The sequence below is a fragment of the Miscanthus floridulus genome, chromosome 6 (assembly GCF_019320115.1).
Source record: "Miscanthus floridulus cultivar M001 chromosome 6, ASM1932011v1, whole genome shotgun sequence".
NCBI lineage: Eukaryota > Viridiplantae > Streptophyta > Magnoliopsida > Poales > Poaceae > Miscanthus > Miscanthus floridulus.
This window is the reverse complement of record NC_089585.1, coordinates 130,309,104-130,335,107: the sequence shown is the minus strand read 5'-3', so window position 1 is coordinate 130,335,107 and position 26,004 is coordinate 130,309,104. Positions and strand designations below refer to the sequence as shown.

At 44.5% G+C, this 26,004-nt stretch overlaps 1 pseudogene; it reads left to right on the top strand.

The window, feature by feature from the left end:
- Positions 1–2,610: 2,610 nt before the first annotated feature.
- Positions 2,611–9,549, top strand: LOC136461241 (uncharacterized; annotated as a pseudogene).
- The last annotated feature ends 16,455 nt before the right edge of the window (positions 9,550–26,004 follow it).

Sequence of the window (26,004 nt, the reverse complement as noted above, 5' to 3'; positions counted from 1 at the left end):
TTTTTTGTGCGGTATCCTATGTTATAGAAACTACTGGTTTCTTTCATTGGGACTGCCCTAAGCAATTCTGTGTTGCAGATTCCACTTGAAAAGCCTGACAGAGATAATCAGCTATGTTGTAAAGGAATTTATATGACCCACGCCTCACCACCTTCTCCTGAGTTAGATTTTCCACCTATTCTATTCATTGCAATTGCAATAGCTTCATGTGTCTCCCTTGAAATGGCTCCTAGGGACATTCCACCGGTACAAAAACGTTCAACAATGGAGGTTGCAGGCTCCACTTTGCCAATAGGAATAGGTGCACGATCACTTTTCAGTTCAAGAAGATCTCGAAGAACCTACAGAAAAAAGACACTATGAGCTTCGTGGTAACCAAAAAAAAATCAATAATTAGCAACCTTAAGGATCACTACTTACATTGACAGGACGGCTTGCAAGATGTTGTTGGTAGACAGTGTACGCATTATCTCTTTTCTCACGAATTGCTTTGTGCAGCAGCTTGGTCATCTCAGGATTATTCGCATGGTATTCACCTATTCAAAAGAAAAACATAATTCAGTACTGAAACCAGAGTATACGGCAAGAATTAATATATTGATTAGAGAGATACATGATACATGTATATATATATATATATATATATATATATATATATATAGGTAGAGACAGGGACAGCTTATAGAAACAAAGCCATCCAAACTTGGAGTCAATCTACAATACATGCCAGGCTTGGAGTCCAAGGCACATTGCCTGGCGACTATACCTGGGCCACAAGGCCCAAGGCATGTCGTCTAACAAGGCTTCGTTCACTTTGCAAAAAAAGTGAACCCGATGAATAGTACCACTTTCGTCTTATGTGGCAAATATTGTCCAATCGTGGACCAACTAGGCTCAAAAGATTCATCTCGTGATTTTCAACTAAACTGTGTAATTAGTTATTTTTTTACCTACATTTAATACTCCATGCAAGCGGCTAAAAATTGATGTGATGGAAAGAGAGTGAAAAAACTTGGAATTTGGATGACATCTAAACAAGGCCCAAGTACTATGCTGTACTAACTAGAAGATAGTATGTTTGAGGGAAAGATAGAAGGTGGCATTAAATCTAGACTAAAAGAAGCGTAGCTATGCAGTTGATTCTAGGCAGTACTGCTGGAGAGAGATCTCCACAAGTAAAATAAATGTGCTAGAGTACAGCTTAAAATTGTCATGCTACATGACAGGATGAGGCACGGAGACACTTCTTTATTGATAAATCTCTAGGAAAGCTGAAATAAACTTAGATCACAATTCACAAACTAGTGATGCAACAGTATGTGTTATAGCATACAATACCACACCAAAACCAGATAAGATCATGAAAAAACCACATCATGATAAAACAATGTAGTCCTGTAAGAAAACGCCAGGTTACATGCATCCAAAACATAAAATTTAGCATGAGTTATAGGATAGACACTACCTCCAGGTCTGGATTGGATAAATCCAAAGTTTTCTAGCCTCTTCGCAGTATCTTCAGAGAATGCCTTCACCCAGAATGATAAGGTCTCTCTACCCAGCTTTACAAGGATAGTGCTAGAAGTGTTAGTAAGTCACAAAGATATAAGACGTAAATCAACTACAGGAGAGGGGAGAGGCCTTCTAAACAGTGTGCCAGAACAAAAAAAAAGAGCTAAAGTGGAAAAAAAAGGGCAGATAGGAATACTAGACAATTTTTGTGGCATTTGCTACATGATTTTAACTACCTCGTCAAGTGTGAGACCTCCAATTTTTGATACACTTCCACAGAAGGCAAGATCAACAACTTCTTGACCAAGACCATAAATTTCAAAGATCTGAGCTCCACAATAGCTGTCCGAACAATGTGTACGGATTAAACAATTGTAGTGGAAATTCAGACTTCATAATATCGACAGTATAACTATGTTAACTGGATGGCAAAGATAGACAGACCTTGAGAGCAGTGAGATACCCATTTTTGAAAGAATTTTGAGCAGATCTGAGCTCCACAATAGCTGCCTCTGCGGAAGAAGCCCCACCAGGATCGATCTGTGAGGGAGAGGGAGAGGGAGAGGGTGAGGGTGAGGGAGAGTTAGGAAGAGGGAGACAGGATCCGCCAGCCACTCGCCTAGGAGATGAAGCTCCACCTTCAGAGCTGCGGCTATGGGCAGATTTGGGCCGTCGTCGAGCAAGGGGAGGAGATCCGGAGGCCAGAGATTCGGAGCGCCGTCTCCGGCGGCGAGGTCGGCGTCGGCGTCTGAGGCCGCGACGTCGGAGAATGAGGCGGCGTCCGGGGAGCGGGAGCGGGAGCGGGAGCGCGGCCTGGGGCTCCTGGGCTTGCACGAGGGCGACGACGCTGCCGCCGCCTTCCGGGACGCGGGGCGGTGGTCCGCGTCAGAGTCGTAGGCGGCCTCGGAGTCGGATCCGGCCGCGGTGAAGTCCTTCGCCACCGAGGTGGGGCCAGCGGCGGCGGACTTAGGGTTAGGGTTGGGTGGCGGCGTCTTGGATGGGGACGGGGAGGACGGCTGGTGGTGGCCCGCGTCCGCCTCCGCGTCAGATGTCTCGGATGCCGACCCCGAGGCCGCCGCCGCCAAGCGCTTCAGTGCCATGGGGGCAGCAGGGGAAGCAAGCGTGCCTAGGGCCTCGGCGCCGGGTGGTTCGGCGGCTGCGGCTGAGAAACTCGTCGCGCCGGATGGTACTGGCTGATTTTTTTAGGGCGGGCGGTGCAGATATTTGGGGTGATTCGGTACTGTACGTAGGAAATTTGTAGGGGCGGCTCAATCACCGGCCGCCCCTACAAATAATAATACCGGGGGTGGCTGATGAGTGAGCCGCCCCTACAAATAGGTCCCTACTGTTTAATTTGTAGGGGTGACTGATCTCGTGGGTCTCCAGCACTCCACTGTAGGGGCGGCTCCATCACCAGCCATCCTAAAAAAAATTTGTGGCGTTGCTGCAAACCGTTTTTCAGGCAGTGACTACTACGGCAGCACCGAGCTCGCCACGCCCGTGGCGGCGGCGGCGGCGGAGCTGGAGGCCGGCAGCGACGTGTGGTTCAAGTACTCGCCGCCCCCGCGGAAGCAGCCACCGCCGCTCCGTAGGAAGGTCCGGAGGCCGGCGGACAAGTCTAACGGCGGCGGCAAGCGCCCCCGTGCTGCGAGGCCTGCGAGGAGGTGCGACGGCGTGGTCCCGTCGTCTGTGCCGCGCACACCGGCAAAGAGCACCGGCACGGCTAAGGTGGCGCGTGTGGTGCAGCGCGTCGACGCCGACCTGTACCAGGTGCCCCCGCCGGACTTCGTCCACGACGACGACCTGAGGCCAAGGGTATGTATGTCCGCAGATATTGTAGCACTTGTCTTAACCGGTAATGTAATTATGATCTGTCGATTGATGTCACATGTCGCTTTCATGCAATGGAAGCAGCAGCGTAAGAAGACGTCGAGGAGCCTCTGGATGAGTTGCTTCGGGTTCAGCTGCAGGGTCTCAGTTGCGTTCCGGCCTAAATAATCATTTTCTGTATTTGTTTTTATTCTATGTATCTATCTACTAGTAGAATCCTACTCCTTTCAGATTGTGCAAAATTTTTGGTATCTTTTATTTCTAGAGTATTGTACAGTGTGGATCGAAAGAAAATCTATGCATGGTGCCGTATTCAGACTGCTTGAGCTTGACACCGCCCAATCATCTGACACGCATCTCAAAACAATTCGAACGCGCTTTTGCCCGCCCTCTCCTTGCGTGCCTCCGTGCTTCAGGTTCTTCAGAGCCGGATGCGGCTACATGAAAATTGGATCGACCCCGCCCTTCCTCGTCTGCCTCTCCTGCGCATCGTACTTCGAGTCATCGGCAGTGTCCATGCCGTCACTGGCCTTGCCTGGCAGCAGCGACAGATCGACGGGCGTGATCAGCTTGGGCATCAGATTCAGACGTGTATCACCGTTAATCTCGGTAACAGGCGGCGGAGTCGATGGAGAGGTGAAGTTGGTCGTTGGAGGCTGTCCCTTGCAGTCCACAGTCCAGTTGAGCAGCAATGACGGGCGATGGAGATAACGTTGGATGGCTTCAGCAGTGGCGGAGCCACGAAAAAATTACACCTGGGGCGACCTCTAATAAGAAAACGAACCAAAAGACTTATGGACCAAATCACACCAAATTTACATGACCGATCGCACAAATTATGGACAAAATGCTGCAATCACAGGAAAAATTGGATAAGCCACACAAAGAGGTTACCTCAAATTTGAAGAATACATGAACCTGTAAATTGTATGAAGATCAATTAGCATCGCTTCTTCTCTCCTTACTCATTCGGTTCACAAAAGAACGTAACTTTAACATTTATACAAGTTAAATTAACTTAACTTTGACTAGATTCATAGTGAATAGTATTAATATTTATGTCTTTAATTTAATTTATTTATTATGAAAAATATTTCATGACTAGTTTAGTGATACTTATTTTGTATCATAAATGTTAGTAACATTTTGTATAACTTTAATTAAATTTTAAATCATTTGATACCTCAAAAGTGAGAATTACATCTTTTTGTGGACGGATAGACTACAACTCACCAAGTCATTCTAGAGTATTTAATGACGCTAAATCTGATCACACACTATAAAGGGTTTGATTGCCTGAGCAGCACATTGCCAAGATAAACAGTGGAGATATATCTAAATGGCTAGGCCGACTAGCAGGTCGATGAGGCCGATTTGACGCCGGTTTTTCATCCAAAGGCCCATGAACGTCGCTCGTGAAGATCCGTTAAGGAGACACAAAATAAGGAAACCCTAGGATCAACGATTGGGGTATCATGCAAATTGAGCGGTCCCATCGTTGAAAATCGATTCTGTAGTAGTGTAGAATACTGGCATATCTCTTCCAGAGAAGTGCTGGACAGTAAGGGAATTTAAAAAGCTTGAGGTACCAGACAAAAAGTATGATAGATGGTTTTTTGACGATTCAAAACACTTGAGGAATATACAAAGCGAAAGCAGCAAGCAGTGCGAAGAGCTAGTCAACCAAGTTCGTCTGGAACAACACCGCACCCCCGAGGGTTCAATTCTTATGTGGTTGCTAGTCCGGGGGAGGATCTAGTGCCATGTCAACCTCTACCGGAAGAAGGTTGTGTCTGATACAACATCTCTTTTTTCATTGCTGCCATGCGAAAACATCTGGGACATTGTCCATATAGCTATTAGGTTAACCCCTTCTAGATCCACTACCCACGTGCTTGAAAGTTGACTAACGGGCGAGGGTGCAAAGAAATTTGATTTTGTGGAGGTTAATGCTATTATTTGGGTAATTTGGTGCACTCATAATAACATTATTTTTGAGAAAATACCAAATAGTTCATCTGTTCCAAATTATAAGACATTTTGGCATTTCTAGATGCATTAATTTTACTATGTTTCTAAACATATTTTTATTTAAGTGCATAGCAAAAGCTATATTTCTAACAGGGCAGAGCTACAGGGTATGCCAGATATACACGGACATACCCTATTTGAAAAAAAAAACAAAAAACATTTTTTTAGCAAAAAAAAAACACTTACCTTTTTGTGAAGCCTGGAGAAGTGAAAATGACGTAACAGGCCAGCAGCCCAGCTTTGCGGAGACGGGCTTTGCAGCTTCGCTGCTTTTTCCAGGTCCACGCAGTCAAATCGACGGGAGATCGAGAACTCCTGGTTCTGCTACCCTGACGCCTTGGCAGGTCTTGGCGGCTTACGCGGTAACACTAAGGCCATTAGTTTCATAAGGTGTGTCATGCATATTTAATAGGACGCCACATCAGCAGATCTGAACTTTTTGCATGAAACTAGTAGGAGAGAGAAGAGATTCGTTTCATCCCCACGAAACGACCTGGGCGTCGTTACCAACGCCGTGAAACGGACACGAAACCCGCACTGAGAGCCTCGATTCGTTTCATCGCGTCTGCGATCTTCTTCCTCCTTCGAACACCACCATCACCGGGCACGGCTCCGCCGGCCGTGGGCGCAGGCATCGCCGGGCGCAGCGCCGCCGGCCGAGGGCGGACGCGAGCACCGCCGAGCGTGGTTCCTGCCGTTGCGGGTTTCGCGGGCGCCGCCGGCCATGGGCGTGAGCTCCGCCGCGGGCGCGAGCACCGCCACATGCGGCTCCTCCGGTCTTGGGCGCGGGCGCAGCCGACCGCGGGCTCCGCTGCACGCCGCGTGCTCGCGTCCGCGCCGCCGTCTTCCGTGGTCGCCGCTACGTAGCCCGTGCATCTCCTGTTCGCACCGTCGTCTTCCGTGGCTGCTGCTCGCGTCCGCGCCGTCGTCGTCCGTTCCGTGTTCGCAAGCGCGCGACTCTGGTGGGCAGAGTAGAGGGAGAAGCCGGTGGGACCCAAAAAGCTAAAATAACACATGAAACTGTGCGATGAAACTCTGCACTAAGAATGAGACATGTTTCATGCTTTGTTTCATGATCTTGGTAACTGTGAGGTGAAATTGTGCATTGAGACTGGCCTAATGCCCCGTTTAGTTCCGAAAATTTTTGACTTTTGGCTACTGTAGCACTTTCGTTTTTATTTGGTAAAAATTGTCCAATTATGGACTATTTAGGCTTAAAAGATTCGTCTCACGATTTCTCGGCTAACTATGTAATTAGTTTTTTTTCGTCTACATTTAGTACTCCATGCATGTGCCGCAAGATTTGATGTGACGAAGAATCTTGAAAATTTTTGGTTTTTGGCTTGGAACTAAACGGGCCAGGGAACCCTAATCCCCAAATTCGCCGACTCTCTCCCAATCTCCCAGAGGCGACGCACCGAATCCCCAGAATCCGATCCCACCCCACCTACATGGCGTCCGGGCCGATCGATTCCGTCAGTACCCCCGGCGCCGCCGCCAACGCCTCCGGATCCCACACGGCGTCCGGGTCGATCGATTCCGTCAATCCCCCGGCGCCGCCGCCAACGCCTCCCGCCGGCTGGGCTCGATTCTCCTCGACCGGCAGCGGGCCTACATCACCAAAGGCATCGGCAGTAGAAGAAACGAGACCACGGCCACTGCCGAATCGAAGGGTGACTATTTGGTATCCGTCTCCTTCTGGATGGCGGAGCCACCGGGTATCTCCTGCTTCTCCGTTGAGTGCTACAGGCCGCCCACCGACCATAGGCCCCAGGACTTCCCTGTTCTGCCTCACGTGGTTGGCGCGGACGGCCGCTTTGTCCTTCTGCGCGCCCGGTTCTACTCCTACTACGATATGGATGAGTACTTCATGTACAAGGCCGGCTCCGGCGAGTCGCCGTCGCTCGAATGGGTCCCGCTTCCCGACGACGACATTGAGGGCATCGCTCTGGGCAGGGTCTCGGAGTTCGGCGTCGTGCCCCGTGACCACAGGGATCATTACCTCCTGGCCGCTCTATGTCACGACCCTGATGCCCCCGCAGACTATCACCTTCGAATCTACTCGTCCGAGACCAAAGCATGGAGCACTGGGACACTGCTCAATCCATGCCCCGGAGTACGGAAGATTATACCTGATAAGGTGATCGCGCTTGGAGAAGGCTCACTAGGTTGGGTTGATTTCTCATGCGGCTTGGTGGCATGTGACTTGCGTCAAGATCCCCCTGTTGTTCGTTTCATACCATTGCCAGAGCCATTGCCTGGAAACAGAGACAAAGTAGAAGCATCCCTCCCAATCCCAGGAGCTGCTGCAAGGTCGTTCCGGGATCTGGCATGTTTCAGTGGGGTGCTCAAGTTTTTCGAGATGGAGCGTCACATGACTGAAGAGCCTAACGACCCCACTGACAAGGATGTTCTGTATGATTCAGACTTAATCACGTCGCTCAAGCGCAATGGCGTGGATGAGAAGAAGCCCAAGTCAAGGGATTGTTGGAGGGCCGTGACCTGGAGTCGGACGGTTTGCTCAAAGTTTTGGCGCAAGGAATGCACTCTTAGTGGTGATGACATCTTGCTCGACGAAACAAAGCATTCAGCATTGGTGTCAAGGCTAAGGGGCAATGCTTGCGGGAAGTTGACACTCAATGACCTGTACTTGGCTTTCCCCAACCTGAGCACTGATGGTGACGATATTCTTTACCTCATGTCCGTGGCGTAACCTGGTGATCAGAGTGGATGGGTGGTGGCTGTTGACCTCGGAAACAGGACTGTGAAAGCAGCTGTAGCATGTTCTTTCAAGGAACATGACGCTTCCAACCAAGCTTTCCGTCCCTGTACATTGTCCCGGTATCTGAACATGACTCCAGGTAATTGTTACCCGCTCGAATCTGAAGGTGCCAACATGCTGCTTCCAATCCTTTCCTTTATCTTATTTTTGTGTTTGGTCCCAGTTGACAACCAGCCACCTGACAATGCCACCATCTTTGTTTGTGTGTTTCCTGCATCTTTGCAGCTCCCTGAATGTGACTGGCATTATTACTTATGAATTTTGCGGTTTCTGTAGGCACTGAAGTCTCGGCATGTCACAAGACGGTACGGGGGAGCTCTGACAATATTAGAATGAAGGCATGGGTGAGTATTTTGCATAATTCCATATTTATTTCAATGAATTGTTTCCAACTCACTCTCTCCTCTCTGTGTGTAGATTCATGCTCACAGGCCACCACTTCCATCACGCAGGCAAGTTTCTTAGTCAGGGGAACTCTATTCTTTTATAAAGCCTGTGTGCACCAAGCAATGATCCTGTTTAGTTCATTCATTGTATGTTTTCATAGCTATATATTTGCTAATTAAATTTAATGTGATACTGTTTGCCAGGCCATTGCCACATGTTGAAAGGAACCCTAAATTGAAGGAGCTCCAAAGGCAAGTTTCTTTTATTTTATGGGATCTCTGTTCTGTTTAGGCATGTCTGCACCAATGATCCTGTTTAGGTCCATTCATTGTATTCTGATACCTATATTTGCTTATCATCTATTATTATTATTAGTTTTAGTTTTACCTGATATTGGAGGTATTTTGATTAATATATGACTTGCTGTTTTTCAGTATTCTGCTCATGGCTGGGAAAAACAAGCGTGCTCAAAATGAACCTCACAGTATTGTTTAGAACGATCATGTTTCAGAAGTCCAACCTGTTCAAACCAATCTGGTATGCTGTATTCCATTTGCCCTGTTCCCCATGTCATTTTCTCATCATCATATGGCAAGATTTTAACTAAAATATGATGTTTCAGACACTGCAGCAATGCGTCAACAAGCTGGATCAGCCCCTCAACCCTGTGTATGAACAGTTGCCCCCTGCCCCGCTTTTACCGGGCTATGAAAATTCGCAGCCATTGTGGCAGCAGCCATCACCATCCAATAAGCCGCTCGGCGAGTTTCGTCCTCGTAAGGTATAAACATTGGTTATGCTTATTATATGCCCCCATCTCTTATGTGTACTCGTAGTTTTGGAACAGACCATCTCCTCTTTTTAAAGGGTGATTGGTTGGATATATCAAGTTATGTCAATTGGATAAAACCATTCCATTCGTGTCCTCAAACCAATCTATTTTGTTAGGTTCGGAATTAGGATTGGATGATTCACCAACTCACTCCAACCAAACACCCAATTGTTTACTTCTTCAAGATGCATATTTTTACTAGTAATATTTTCATATGTGCTGTAAGGGTCAATGGATCAAACATGATGTTTTCTGCAATGTCCTAGCATCGTATGTTTTTTTTTCCGAAAAAAAACACGGGAGCCGTTTTTAAAATTGAAGTCTAAAAGCAGTTATACCATTCGAATAAATTGAAAATCTGAGTTCGTTGTTTGCTATGCAATGCTATACTCTCGTAATATTTGCCGATGTTTTCATTTTCCCGTCATCTTATAGTAAAGCTGTTGCCTATGCTTCCAGGCTGCCCAGCCATGCTTCAACAAATGGGCTGGAACCAGCTACCCTGGGTATTCAGAGCAACTCCCTGCCTGTAACACATTCCCTTATGACACACACTCAGACTATGGCACCTATCAACAACAATTGCAGCAGCCTCTCTCTTCCGAGGAGCTGCCTGCCACCGCATCAGCTGACTAGTTGTGGTTTAACCTCATAAGATAAAACATTGGTGAGAGTTTCGATATACTCTCATCTCTTCTGCAGTCATGTTGTGAACTATATTCCCTCTTATTGAAACATTCCTGTTTTAGATTGTTATATACTCTTGATGACAATTCTATTTCTGTGGCTTGTTCAAGCAGTATATGTTTCAAACATAAATTTAAAGGTGACCTTGTGGCCTTCTAGAACGGTTTGCCCTCCAAATTCTCAAAAATGCTGTTTAAAATTTTTTGTTTAAAAACAAGTTGAATGGGACTCCAGAAACCAATAAAGGCTCTCTGGAGTTGGGAAGAACCGAGTAACTGTATAATCTAGTTGCATATAGGAATCCACACACCAATTTTCTCTAGTCCTCGCCATTCAACCATACCCAATCTCTTTGGATCGGTACAAAAATTCCCCTTGCAAGTCTGTATGGAACCTGCTTTTTCTACTATTGCTATTCTTATAGTGCACATGCATTGCAAGTCTGTATGTAACCTACTTTTTCTACTATTTCTATTCTTAATTTCTTATAGTGCACATGCAAAAAGAGTTCTCCAGTGATCTGGAATGCCTTGGTATAGTCCGGAAGGAGGCTATAGGAAAACTTGTGCTGTTGTGTGTCCTCCAATACATTTGGGCTTCATTATTTGTGACGCTTCTGTTTTTGTGCCCACATGGCCAAAAGCAATATGTTTTAACCGAAAATTCCGTTCAATTTTCTCGGTTAAAAAAAAGTTTTCATAAGTCAGAAGCTGACCGGTTTTTCTACTTCCACAAACCGACTAATTCGGTATAGTTTTTTTCTTTGTTTTTTTTTGTTTTTACCGAAATAAACCGAACTCAATCTGCTCCATGCGCCATCTCCGGTGTCGACGCGTCCTCAAGCCACCTTCACATCCTTGTGTGCAGTTGTGCCGGGACTGCGATGCGTCGGCGCCGCAAATCCATGCAGCCCCGCACCACCCCCGCCGCCTCTGCTGCTTCCGTGCCCTGCCACAGATCCACGGTCCACGTGACCTCGCACCGCCGCCACCCTCGCCTCCTTGCTCGACGCGGATCTGCCGACTCTGCCTTGCTTGACGCGGCGCCACTTCCCCTGCCTTCCTCGATGCGCAGCGCTGCTGTTAGCCATCGCATCTCGTCCTGTGAAGGTCTGCGCTGCAGTCGAGTGGGAGAGACGATAGGGTTAGGATTTGGAGTGGATATAAGCCAGCAAGTAGGGGCTAAGGTGGGGGTAGATGGCTGGTGGATTGGTGGGCTGCTGTTGCTTTTGTTCCGAGGTGATGGACCTTGCGGGCATGTGGCTGGTTGGAGGGTTGCATCGGTGAAACAGTGTTCGGTTCTGTGGGGTATGAAAACCAAAGCTGACACCCGAAGTTGATGAAACCTAAAACCGACATGACACCGAAAAACTGAGAACCCGATAGTTTGGATTGTGTTTCGAGCTAAAAAAATGCCCAACCCTGGCCAAAAGGCACCTATTCTTGCTACATAGGTTTGTGAATCGTTGTAACCCTTGAGGGCCATTGGTATATATATACTACCTCTGTTTAAAAAAGGTTGCAATTTTAGTTTTGTCCTGAGTCAACTATTTTTAAGTTCTAGATAGAAATTGGTTTAGTTTAACATCATAAGAGTCATGTTTTTAGATTGACCATGATAAATACTTTAATAATATACAATTCATACGTGGTTAAATTATATACAACCCTTTTGAAACAGAGGTAGTAAATATGTAACTTCCCTAGTAATTACTTTTTGGAAAAAGTCTACCTGACCCCCTTAACTATCATACTTGGTCTACTTCACCCCCTCAACTATGAAACCGTCTGTTTTACCCCCTGAACTATCTAAAACCGTCTGTTTTACCCCATGAACTATCTAAAACCGTCTGATTTAACCCCTGGGGCGGTTTTCAGCTGCGGTTTGCTACAGTAACAGCGGGGTTTGCTACAGTGACGGCGGGTTTGCTACAGTACCCATGGTTTTGAATTTTTTTATTTTCGATGAATTTTTGAAAAATCATAGTAAATCATAGAAAAATCATAAAATGAAAAATCTAATTTTATTGGACTTCACATGAGTAGATCTACATAGTGAATATATAATACGGTATACTTTAGTACAAATTTTTTACTGTAGCCTTAGATTAATTGGAAAATCTAATTTTATCTGTAATTAATTAGATTTTTTTTACTGTAATCTAATTTTACTGTAGCCTTAGATTAATTGGAAGATTTCTTGGTCCTAAATTTTTTTTCGTTCCCTATTTGACACTCATTTTAACTTTCATCCCTAATATAACACCGTACTCAAATCCACTAGCTAACGGTGTTAAGTGGCTGTTAAAAAGACATTTTTGCCCTGAGCCCTAGGCGCATGCATGCAGCGTATCTGGCCGCTGGCTGCTCTCTTTTTTTTTCCTCAATTTTGCTAGACACGCCTCTTGTAGGCTGGCCGCTGTTTTTTTTTCTTCTCTTTTTGCTGGTGGCCGGTGTGGGATGCCGTTTTTTCTCTTTTTTCAACATGATACAACAGCATGATTTGTAAGATGTTTATACAACATTTTTTTCAACATTTGCACAGCATGATAATGACACATGATATAGCAAGTGCATACGAACAAGGGGGTTAATTCTCTTGTGTTACAGATTAGTTTGCCAAAAGCTAAGTAAAACAAAGAATAAATAAAGGGAGAAAAAAGGGGGTTAATTCTCCTATAATCAGTTTGCAGCTAACTGTGCCTTGATCTGTTTCTCTGGGGCAAAATTTCTTCGTTGTCTTCTGCCTCTCTCTTGCGGCTGTTGCTGTTATTGCTACTGCTGCTGTCGTTTGTGGGGTTACTGCATTCGTTGCTGTTGCTATTGCTTTGCTGGTGCTGTTCCTGGTAGTGCTCCTGCAAGTGTAAAGCAGAAGGTGAACAACCACTGGCAGTGTGAATTTGACTGCTAAATGGCATTCATTTGCATCATGAGTACTCAAAAGCTCAAAAAGAGCAAAGGAACTCTACTTACATGCCTGCAAGGTGATTACCTTCAGCGAGTTGCTTGCGCTTAGCATCTGTAGGCCATCATCGTCTGTAAACAAGCAACAGACCATTGTTATGTCCAACTTATCGAGAGTGGAGAGTGATCTAAGGGATTCATTGCTCACCTGCAAAACAAGAGACAAGAAATTTGAGCTCATTTGATTCGCGCACGCGAAATAGCATCTATGTTGGCAAGGGAACAATCTCATAAACTATTAAACTCTAAGAAGAATCTTAATGTTTTAAGGAAACAACATCCTACTAGCATTGCCACATTTGTTCCCCATTCTAGTCAGTTCACAGATGATTGAACACTTCTAAATTCTCGACAGGTCAAGTCACAATCATTTTCAATTGAATCCAGCAGAGGCTTTAGACCAATCGTACTACTGACCAAAGAGACTGATATGAATTTCAGGGATGCTACCTTGAGATAGGAGATGTCAACGCTGCGAAGCTCGAGTCACTTCTTGGCGAGCAGCTCGATGCCAATGTCGGAGGTCTCACGACACCACTTGACGCTGAGCTTCTCCAGCCCGGGGCACCCGACGGTGACCTTGGCGAGCCCGACGTCGGTGACGTCGAGGCACTTGTCCATGACGAGCTCCCTGAGCCCCGCGGCAGCGGCGAGGGCAGCCATCTCCCTGTCCTCAGCGGCGATACCCCGTAACGTGCCGTGTCGCCCATTGGCTCGTCGCCTCTCGGGTTCAGTAGCATGCCCTTCTTGGCCTCTCTGTTTGTTTGTCGTGGACAGTATTCTAAGAGCTCGTCAAAGGCAGTACACATGCCTGCTGCTGCTGCGTGCTAGCAATCCTAGTACTAAGGCTGTTTAGTTGGGTGAAATTTGGGAATTTGGTTACTGTAGCACATTCGTTTTTATTTGGCAATTAATATTCAATCATGGACTAATTAGGCTCAAAACGTTAGTCTCGCGAGTTCCAACCAAACTGTGTAATTAGTTTTTTTTTCATCTACATTTAATGCTCCATGCACGTATCGCAAGATTCGATGTAATAGGTACTGTAGCACTTTTTTAGAAAACTTTTTGGAACTAAACAAGACCTAATTAACCTGGCCGGGCCTTATTCTTCTTCATTCAGTTAGTCAGTAAAACTGCCTGCCGACTTGCATCGCATGCAGATGCAGTAGAAAAAGCCATTTGCATTGCATCGCAGCTAATGTTGGGCTGGTCCGATCTGACGTGTGAGCAGCGTCGCTTCATGGAGCCCTGCCTGCGCGCCTTGGCTAGGGTCAACATGTCGGGCCCGGTCCCGCCTGCAAGTGACACAAAAAGGGACGCTTGCGGGCCGGCAATGCAGGAGGACGTGAACGTGAGCTCGGAGGGGAGAACCGGAGAAGCGTCCAAGGGCCTGTTACCCCAATTCCAGGCCGTGTTTAATTCACGCACCGAATCGGTGCCGCCCAATTTCAAGCGGTACTGTAGCTACAGTACCGTTTTGTTTTTATTTGGTAATAATTGTCCAATTGTTGACTAATTAGGCTCAAAACGGTCGTCTCGCAAAGTACAACCAAACTGTGCAATTAGTTTTTAATTTCGTCAACATTTAGTACTCCATACATGTACCACAAGTTTGATGTGACGAGGAATCTTCTTTTTGCATAGTGTCAAATTCTGGAATTGGTGTGAATTAAACATGGCCCCAAACTTTGACACTATGCAAAAAGAAGATTCCCCATCACATCAAACTTGCGGTACATGCATGGAGTACTAAATGTTGACGAAATCAAAAACTAATTGCACAGTTTGGTTGTACTTTACGAGACGAACGTTTTGAGCCTAATTAGTCAACGATTGGACAATTATTACCAAATAAAAACAAAACGCTACAGTGCGCTACAGTGATCCGAAATTCAGTCGGCGCCAACTTTGCAAGGAACTAAACGTGGCCCAAGCCTCCAAGGAGCCCTGCACTGCACATGAAGGCCACATGGCCTTGCAGTTGCCGCCAAGAAAGAAGAAATGCGTCTGGATGCGCGCGCGCACTTGCAGGAATCTTCCCTGATGGTTGCGGGCCACATTATTGTAGGCATGTCTGATCGTCGATGGATCGATGGTCGATCGATCCTCCAGGGAAACAAGGATCGAATAAAACACATGGACATGGCAGGGACCGGAGAGCACAAAAGTATATTTGCCTTCTCCCATCAACCAATCAATGGCTTTCTACACTCAGTCACCCTGACCAGTAAAGGTCAACAGAACCAGACCATCAGTAAAAGTCAAACCTTGTCGTCAGAATCAGAATTCACAGTGGGTTCAAGATCAAACCACCAATTAGGGCATGTTTGATCTTCTCCTCTAAACTTTAGACCTCTAAAAACTTTAAAGCACTTTAGCTCACTTTTATAAGGTCTAAAACTCTAATATAAGGTAGCGCTAAAGTTTAGATCTAATTTTAGACTACCTAACTGGAGCTTGAGCTCTAATGTCACTTCTGACCCAGAAGGCACCGTGTTTCTCCTCTCAAAAAGTGCCGGCGAACGTACTCTTTCATCACTAACTAACGCAACCAACCAATCAATCAGCAAAGGCAAGCTTCGGCTCGCACAGGCCACCGCTGCTGCTCGCCCAACCGCTCGTGCCTCGTGCTAGATGCATGTAGGCACGTAGCTAGCTAGGCCGCGCCCGGCCAAACCAAATCAAATCATGCCAGGCTATGTTGCCACGAGACATGACCCAGCTGCCAGGAAAGTTGAGACCCAAATGCCCAACCCCCGTCAGCCGTTGGTGAGGAGAACAAACGGATGGATGGATGGGCTTGCTGCACCTTGCGGCGCTTTTGAAAAGGACGAGGACACGAGGTGTGGTGTGAGGGCGAGGCTGCCATTTTGATGTGCCATCGTCCTCTCCTTTGCACCGCGCTGCACGAGCGGCTGCCTGATCATTGGTCACTGCCGCTTTCCGATCGGTTGGTCCTTGCACAGGAGGCCACCTGCAATGCAATCCCGCATGATGCAAGGGGAGCCCGTGACAGGGCCAAGGCACCCTCCATCCGTGGGAACCTAATCTATTGGCTATTTCACTTGTTGGCTGCTACCATCACTAGCCTCGCTAGATTCTCCCATGTCCTCCTTTTCGAGCTAGCTCAACCTATGAATACAACGAATTTGCTAGAAAAATTGGGTGTCGAAGAACAAAAAAAAACAGTAAAATTCACAAGCGAACCACGCTAGTGTTCTCTAGATTCTCAACTCTTGAATTTTGATATTTCAGTCCATATAAACCTGTACTACGGCGTCACTTTTGTCCTCAACTCTCGAATTTTGATATTTATTAGATCTCCAAACTTATGCAATGGTGTTATTTAGACCCCCCCCCCTCCAAACATGCACAGTAGGGCCTAGACACCAAAATTCGATAGTTGGGGACCTGAGTGACACCGCTGTACAAGTTCAGAGACTCAAATATCGAAGTTTGAGAGTTTGAGCTCAGATGATACCACCGTACAAGTTTATGAACTGTCCTTGAATTTTACTAAAAAAGGAACAACACATGCAAAATTCTGTTTGCTCGGTTTCTCATAAACTCATCCAGTCGGTAAAAGTGTAGCGTATGAGCTGCGACCAAGCTTATTATCTATATACCTACATATAATAAGATTAGGAGGAGGAAAAAACTCTAAATTCGGGTAAATTACACTCTCTTCTGGGTATCTGTCTCTGCTCTTCCAAGCATAAAGAGTCAACTTTACAGGGCCAAGGCACCCTCCATCCGTGGGAATCTAATCTATTGGCTATTCGGCTTGTTGGCTGCTACCATCAACTGCACTGGTCCTCGCTAGATTCTCCCATCCTCCTTTCGAGTTAGCCCAACCTATGAATACATCCAATTTGCTACAAAAATCAGGTGTTGAAGACAAAAAAAACAGTAAAATTCACAAGCGATCCATGGTAGTGTCGTCTGGATTCCCGATTCTTCAATTTTGATATTTCTGTCCATATAAACCCGTACCACAGCGTCACTCTTGTCCTCAACTCTCGAGCTTTGATATTTATTAGATCTTCAAACTTATACAATGGTGTCATTTAGAAACCCCCCTCCCCTTCTGAACTTGCACAATAACACAAAATTATCATGCCATGTTAGCGCCATCTGTGTGTTGTTGTACAAGTTCAAGGACACTACAATATAAGTTTGGGGACCCAAATACTAAAATTCGATAGCCGGGGCCGAGTGACACCGCCATACAAGTTTAAATATCGAAGTTTGAGAGTTGGAGATCAGAGGATACCACCATAAAGTCTAGGAAGTGTCCGTGAATTTTACTGGAAAAATGAACAATACAAGCAAAAATCTGTTTTCTCGGTTATAATATTAAAAGGAGGAAAAAAAACTCTCTAAATTTTGGTAAAATTACACTCTTCTGGGTTATCTTGTCTGTCTCTGCTCTTCAGAGCATAAGAGTCAGCTTTATTAAGGTTTATTAAGAGTAAGCAGCATACATGTGCAAACATGTTTACTAGTCCAAATAAATTTTATGGGACACTTTATGGGCTCCTGGGAATATTGGACCGGAGAACTAAATTTGCCGGGATATATAAAAGAAAAGAAGATGGGGACGTGTGCGTGCAGCATGGATGGGGATAGGTTATTGGGCCTTGCCTTTCCACCGGTCAAGAATGGGGTCCATATGTTTGCGTACTTGAAATTGGGTTCTACTACTCACCCTCCCTATCTAACCTACTCTCGCCCAGTACGGCTCGATCCATATCTTAAGATAAAACAGGAAAAAGATACGTTTTGCCCTATGGATTAGGTGAGCACTATCATTCCTCACACATGCGAGGGTCACAGCGTATCTCTCCATTCAAAAGTCCCATTTGAAACCTCAGATCAGGTCGTCTATTACTTGCTGCAGAGGCCATGGATAGCCTGAACTATTCCAAATTAGGATGTAGAGAGGCCATGAACGGTCTGAATCACAGGATGACAGGAGCAGAACACCAGAATTAAACGGCGTGCAGCGTGCCAATACTTTAGGTGCAGAATAGAGTTTCGATGCCTATCAGGAATCCCAGCTTCCAGCTTCCAAGTAGGACTAAGCTAAGCAGCATAAACTATGTGTTAGTGAGCGGTTCCATGCATCCCGTGAAATAGAAACATGCAGCGGCCTTTGGGTCTGTGAAGTGGACAGTTAGCTAGCTTCTTCTTTTGCAGTTTGTGGTAGTTGGGATGGGAAGAGATTGGAAACAAGAACAGTGTACAGTCAGTGTGCCACGTACAGATAGCAGTTTGAAGAAGACAGTGCAAGCCTTGTACATCACTGCACTGGACGCGGGAAGCTTCACAGCTTAGCCTCACAATGTAATGTGATTGCTTATACAGCAGTATACTTCAATCAGTAAACTAAAGATACGATGACAAATATTTCTTATAATATTCTTGGAAGATAGTGACCGCTGCAACGCATTGTGTATTCCTAACAGGTGTATCAAATGAACATATATATATGTATGTATCATTCGATGATACTCCACAGCAAGACTACTTCGTATGATGACAATGCTCTCCTTCTTGCGGTTACCTTTGTTCGCACAGAGACAGCAGTCATGAAGGGTGATAGCTCAGGCAGGAGAGGAGGTCTATGTCCATTGCTTATCCAATGAATATCCGCAACCCAAGACATGGAGATCCATCTGGATCCCCTGAAACGTGTACCACACAAGCCATTTATCGCTGAATCTGGACGGTTGGACATACGCGATCAATGTCTCTTGCGGATGGAGGATCGTGCACTTTGGACCAGCATGGCTTTCATTAGCTTCGGTTAAGATACGACTTGGACAACATGGAAAAAAAGGAAATAAAGCTCCAGGATTTTCTCTCAAGAGAAGGGGGAGAAGAAAGTAAAAGAGTAGGTATTATTTATCAAGGCTTGTTTTTTTGAATTAAAGGAAAATTCGACAGGCACTGCAGCTGGCTGAAACATATGTGCATCAGATTCAGTGGCTCTCTCTCTATATATAACACCCTGACCCTTCTCTGAGAAACCGGCTAAAAATTTGATTCTGAAGACCAACAGTGATAGGAGTATATGACGCTGTGCACCTGTTACAATAGCATGGAAAGCTTGTTGCAGTTTGCTATCAGGATACGTGACCTGCATTATTATTGTTTCTATATAGGTGCAGCTGTTTGTAGGAAGACAGAGAGCAGAATGCGATGTACGAGCTACCAGTAACACCGACCGATCGTACGCAGTAGACCAAGAGCGACAGCGACTCAGCGAGATGCCATGTATTTTATGGAGTGTTTGGTTCCTTAGTCCAGATTTTAGTCCTTGTTCCATCGAATGTTTGACACATGCATAGAGTATTAAATATAGATTAAAAAAATAACTAATTACATAGATTGCGACTAATTTGCGAGACGAATTTTTTAAGCCTATTTAGCTCATGATTTGATAATGTTGTGCTACAGTAAATATGTGCTCATGATGGCTTAATTAGACTTAATAGATTCATCTCGTAAATTAGTCTACTCCTGTGTAATTAGTTTTTTAATTAGCTCATATTTAGTTCTTCTAATTAGTATCCAAACGTCCGATGTGACATGAACCAAACTTTAGTCCCTGGAACCTAATTCACATGCAAAACGAAGGACGAGAAAATAAAATAGATCACGCAGGTCTCTGTGTGTGTCCTTGCGTCGTCGTCCTTTCCACTAGATCGCCTACCCAATCACCGGTCTGGAAGATTTTGCATTGCATATTCATTCGTGATTCGTCTTCGAACGTTCTGAACGAAGATCGATTGACCTCGACAACCTACCTCGTGCACTTGATTTGCGCGGCCATTCCTCTGTATCTGTAATCTGTGTCGTCTCACTCTCATCGTCTGCATCGTGCGCGTGCGGTCCGCCACAGGGAAAACAAGAGAAGACGACTGCTGGCAGCCCGGGCGTTCTCGTTTGTGCTAGCTAGCTGCTCATCTCGGAACCTGCAACGGGCATCGGCTCTTGAGCCTTGGTTGCCTGCTGTGGTGTTGATGCAAAATTCTACTACAGGATCGACTTGGTTAATCGCAGATCGATCAATAACCAGCTGAAAGGCAAGCTCAGACCCGCCGGACCGGGCCTGTTTGTGCTCGGTGGTCGGTGCAGGGCCTTGTGCGCGGGAACAGCAGTGGACGACAGGACGAGGGACGGGCGCGGCGGCCCGCGAATCTTCGCGCCCGACCGGTCGGCGCGAAGTCATACGCCGACCAGCGCAGGAGCCCAGGCAGAAATCAGTTTTTTTTTCCTTCGTGGGCTTCTCCTGGGCCAGCTTCTGCGCGAGCGGACGTGGGAGGGTGCGAGTAGCTTTTTTCCTGTGCGACTGGTTACGTGAGCAGGACGGTGCGGGACTTCGTACACGTGACTAGGTAGATTTATTTATTTTTTCGTTTTTTCCTTTTCTTTCTTTTTATTTTTCCACGGTTAGGTGATTTTTTTTCTTTATTTATTTCATGTTTTTTATTTTCTCTCTATTTTTCAGTTTTTGTTGTATTGTTTTATTCCACGATTTTTAAATTTCATTATTTCCCTTTTATTTTATTTTGATTTATTTTTCTTTCCTCTTATATTTTTTAAGATGTATTATGAATTGTTCTTCATGATATGTTCAATGGTATTTTATTCAGTAATCTTTACTATTGAATGATCAATGACGAATAGCGTCCCGATGCTCTACCATGTGTACCAGCAGCATTCTCCTCTTACCTAGGATGTTGTTGAGCTGAACATCTAGATTGAATAGATTGTTATTGAGCTGAACACATGTATCTATACTGCTATTGGGCTATGGGCAACTCAACTCTGGGAGCAACTAGATCCACGTGACGCGACCCACTCGTACTACTCCCTCTGTCCTGTAATATAGTGCATTTTAAAAATTTTAAGACAAATTAAGAGAAAACATAAAAGACTCATGTACCCTTATTTTATTTTCTAATCAGACGCTATCATCAACATGATTAATGGTGATTGGTTGATATATAAATGGAAAGTATTTAATGCAAAACTGGATTTTGTTCTCTAGAATGCATTATATTTGAGGACAAATTTTGAACCCTAGAATGCACTATATTATAGGACGGAGGGAGTAGGTGTGTTTTATTCTTTCTCTTTTTTTCTACCACCTTAACACTAAAGAAGAGTTCAACCCAATGCTTTATTTCTGTATTAGTCTTTGTCCTATCTACTTTCTTTACATTTTTGTTCTTTTTTCATTTCCTTTTCTTCTCCTTCTTTATTTTACTGTAATTAATTAGTTTATTGTTTTTCGTATGTCATGTTTTACTTTTTTATTTTATATATTCCATGAGATACATGTGATGTTCACGTAGTGACATGTGATGTTCATGTCTTATGCATGTGATGTTTTACGATATATTTTGGGATGTTCAAGTTGTGTGAATGGGATGTTCTACAATTATCTTTGAGTATTCACATAGTACATGTGATATGTTCTATAGTATATTTTAGGTTGTTTACATAGTATCATGTGATGTTCTTTCAATTTTTTCTCTAGATTTTTTTATTTTTTCTTCTTCATAGTTGTTTGTTTTAAAATTTCAGCATGTAATTTTTAAATTTCCTACATTCCATTAGATATATGTGATATTCACATAGTATACATGTGATATTCTATGATGTATTTTAGAATGATCAGGTAGTATAAATAGGATGTTCTATAATTATCTTTGAGTATTCATATTGTCCCTGCGAATGTTTTATAGTATATTTTAAGTTGTTCAGCCAATATCTTATGATGTTCTTTTTTCTCTCTATATTTTTAAAATTTAATCCTTCGTCATTTTACTTTAATTAAGTATATTTTTTTAATTTTTATTTTTTCACTTTTCAAATTTCCTACCTTCCATGAGATATATGTGATGTTATACATGTGATGTTCTATGATATAAGTTACGATGTTTGCATAGTATAAATGGGATGTTCCACTATTATCTTTAAGTATTCACGCAGTACTCGTGATATGTTCTGTGATATATTTTAGGTTTATTCAAGTAGTATCCATATGATGTATGCTTTATCTTCCTCTATTGTGTGGAATTTTTCTTCTTATTATTTTTGATTTCCTTATGTTATGTTCAACCTTTTATGTATTTATTTTATTTCTTATTACATGAGATTTTTCATGGTATATTTTGGTCTAGGACATTATTCTTCTGAGGATGGAATACTTATTTGGTCTTAAATGATTTGATATATTTTTAATAATATAAATGTTTTCATAACTATCACAAACCATCTTTGTTGCTTAGTGGTAGGAAATACTTTTCTTGTGCCAAAGGTCTTGTGTGCAAATCCTCCTACATACTATAAATTTGGTCCTATATTTCTTTTTTTCCTCCTCTTTTTCTCCTCTATATTCATCACGTGATACTATCGGGTGGAGGGTTTGCAGAGCGTGCGGAGGAGGCCAATTGGGCCAAGCCCATGTGGACAGGAGCAGCATGTGACAGGAGTGGGTCCCTCGACGGCCGGGCCATGGCCCAGACATTCAGCATGGTTCGGTGCCAGCCCGCCCACACACCGGGTGCGCGCTTGGGAATTGGGATCATACGAAATCGCTTACGCTCCCGAACCCCCGAACCCTCGCTGCCGCCGACCCGCCACTCCAAACCCACGCTGCCACCGACCCGTCGTCCGCCACACCACACCAAACCCTCACCGACGAAGCCGCCGCCGCGATCATCACATGAGCAGGCCACCGCCTCCACGTGCTCCTCTCGTGGGCGCCACCAGGGGTGAAATCCCATCCCTGATTTCCCCAACGCCTCCAAAGGTCACCATTGGGGGGGGGCAAGATATGCCCCACCAACAGCAGCACCAGCACCAGGAGCCACCACCGCGGAAGCGCAAGTTGGTAGATTGTGAGATCATTCCATTCATACCAGTTTTGGATTCCATTTCCAAAAACCCGCTCGTTGAAAAGGTTATCTGGGATTCAAATCTCAATAGGGATCCTAGAATCCAGGGTAACGTCAAGGAGGAGGAAGATCCAAATCTCACTAGCATGCAGGATAACATCAAGGAGGAGGAGGATCCAGCTATTGAGAACAAGGATAACATCAAGGAGGAGGGGGATATGGTGTTAGCTGGGCTGGCAATTTTGATGAATCTAACATGTTGGCATCAACCATTGGGAAATTCATCAAAATAGCCAAAATTCCAACTAAAAAAGCAAGCATTTGGAACAGGCTTTTGGATCTTCAGAACCTTGCTACACGTCTTTTTGGTTTGGCAACGGCAAAAGAGAACCTCCTTATCTTAAGGACTTCGTTGATCGTATTGAGAAGATGATGCAAAAGGAGAAGATGATGCAAAAGGAGCAGGAGAACCTGTCACATAATTTGGAGCAAACAGAGGAAAGGGATTCCGAGACCAAGATGAGCTTCTGGATGATAGTCAATCATCCTTTCTTTGTAAGACCACTCAAGATCAAGGGTTTATTCGATGCTTTCTACTCATCCTATAAATCAATTCCTAAGGCTGAGCGGGACGAGAAAGTTATCGAAAGGAACAAGAATACTTGTGAGAACTGGCATGTGGAGAGAGTCCGAAAGAATACCTTTCTTATGATGGTGTACTGGTCACAAAGAGAAACTCTTCCAGCAGACTATCTTACAAGAAACTTAGAGTTTAGACAGGGTGACGACGACTACAACATATTTCCATTCACATCTACAGATGACTATCTGGCTCTGTTTATCAAAACGTGCTTCGTGCATGGTGCAAAAATTGTACAGGTAAGTTTGGATCTTCCTCATTCATTGTTTCAGCCAGTGGAATTTCTGTGGAGGTGCTTGTTTTTTTTGTCAAATTTCTATGGAGGTGCTATAAATGTATCTGCTGTCGAATTTCTAGGGAGGTGCTTCTTTTTTAGTATTATAGTTTGCTAAAATGTGTTTCTTTTTGCTAGGATAATTGGCCTGGGTATCATATAATCTTGAAGTAGACATTGGCCATTGTGGCTTATCATTTTGAGGACTTTGTGCCTGCATTTGTAGAAGATGTTGCGCGTAACCATGCTAGCTCTCCTCGTAAGTATTTGTACCAAGTTTCATTTAAAGAGAACCCACAATTTCTATGCACACCTTTTTACAAAAATAATTGTTACAGCAGCACCAGCACCAGGAGCCACCACCGCGGAAGCGCAAGTTGGCAGATTGTGGAGTGCTGGAATCGAAGAGGCCAAATATGGATGAGATCATTCCATTCATACTAGTTTTGGATTGCATTTCCAAAAACCCACTCGTTGAAAAGGTTATCTGGGATTCAAATCTCAATAGGGATCCTAGAATCCAGGGTAATGACAAGGAGGAGGAAGATCCAGCTATTGAGAACAAGGATAACATCTAGGGGGAGGGGGAGGAGGAGGAGGAGGATCCAGCTGTTGAGAACATGGATAACATCAAGGAGGAGGAGGTGGAGGATCTAGCTATTGAGAACACAGGGATAGGTGACTGCGTTGCTGATGGTTTTGTATGAGAGCTATTTGAAGGACATGGATATGGTGTTAGCTAGGCTGGCAATTTTGACGAATCTAACATGTTGGCATCAACCATTGGGAAATTCGTCAAAATAGCCAAAATTCCAACTGAGAAAGCAAGCATTTGGAATAGGCTTTTGGATCTTCAGAACCTTGCTACACGTCTTTTCGGTTTGGCAATGGCAAAAGAGAACGTCCTTATCTTAAGGACATCGTTGATCGTATTGAGAAGATGATGCAAAAGGAGCAGGAGAATCTATCACATAATTTGGAGCAAATAGAGGAAAGGGATTCCGAGACCAAGATGAGCTTCTGGATGATAGCCAATCATCCTTTCTTTGTAAGACCACTCAAGATCAAGGGTTTGTTCGATGCTTTCTACTCATCCTATAAATCAATTCCTAAGGCTAAGCGGGACGAGAAAGTTAGGAAAAGGAACAAGAATACTTGTGAGAACTGGCATGTGGAGAGAGTCCGAAAAAATACCTTTCTTATGATGGTGTACTGGTCACAAAGAGAAACTCTTCCAGCAGACTATCTTACAAGAAACTCAGAGTTCAGACAGGGTGACGACGACTACAACATATTTCCATTCACACCTGCAGATGACTATCTGGCTCTGTTTATCAGAACGTGCTTTGTGCATGGTGCAGAAATTGTACAGGTAAGTTTGGATCTTCCTCATTCATTGTTTCAGCCAGTGGAATTTCTATGGAGGTGCTTCTTTTTTTGTCGAATTTCTGTGGAGGTGCTATAAATGTATCTGCTGTCGAATTTCTGTGGAGGTGCTTCTTTTTTGTATTATAGTTTGCTAAAATGTGTTTCTTTTTGCTAGAATAATTGGTCTGGGTATCATATAACCTTGAAGCAGACATTGGCCAGTGTGGCTTATCATTTTGAGGACTTTGTGCCTGTATTTGTAGAAGATGTTGCGCGTAACGATGCTAGCTCTCCATAGTAAGTATTTGTACCAAGTTTCACTTAAAGAGAACCCACAATTGCCATGCACACCTTTTTACAAAAATAATTGTTACAGCAGCACCAGCAACAGGAGCCACCACCGCGGAAGCGCAAGTTGGCAGATTGTGGAGTGCTGGAATCAGAGAGGCCAAATATGGATGCGATCATTCCATTCATACCAGTTTTGGATTTTATTTGCAAAAACCCGCTCGTTGAAAAGGTTATCTGGGATTCAAATCTCAAAAGGGATCCTAGAATCTAGGGTAACGTCAAGGAGGAGGAAGATCCAAATCTCACTAGCATGCAGGATAACATCAAGGAGGAGGAGGATCCAGCTATTGAGAACAAGGATAACATCAAGGAGGAGGGGGATATGGCGTTAGCTGGGCTGGCAATTTTGACGAAACTGACATGTTGGCATCAACCATTAGGAAATTCATCAAAATTGCCAAAATTCCAACTGAGAAAGCAAGCATTTGGA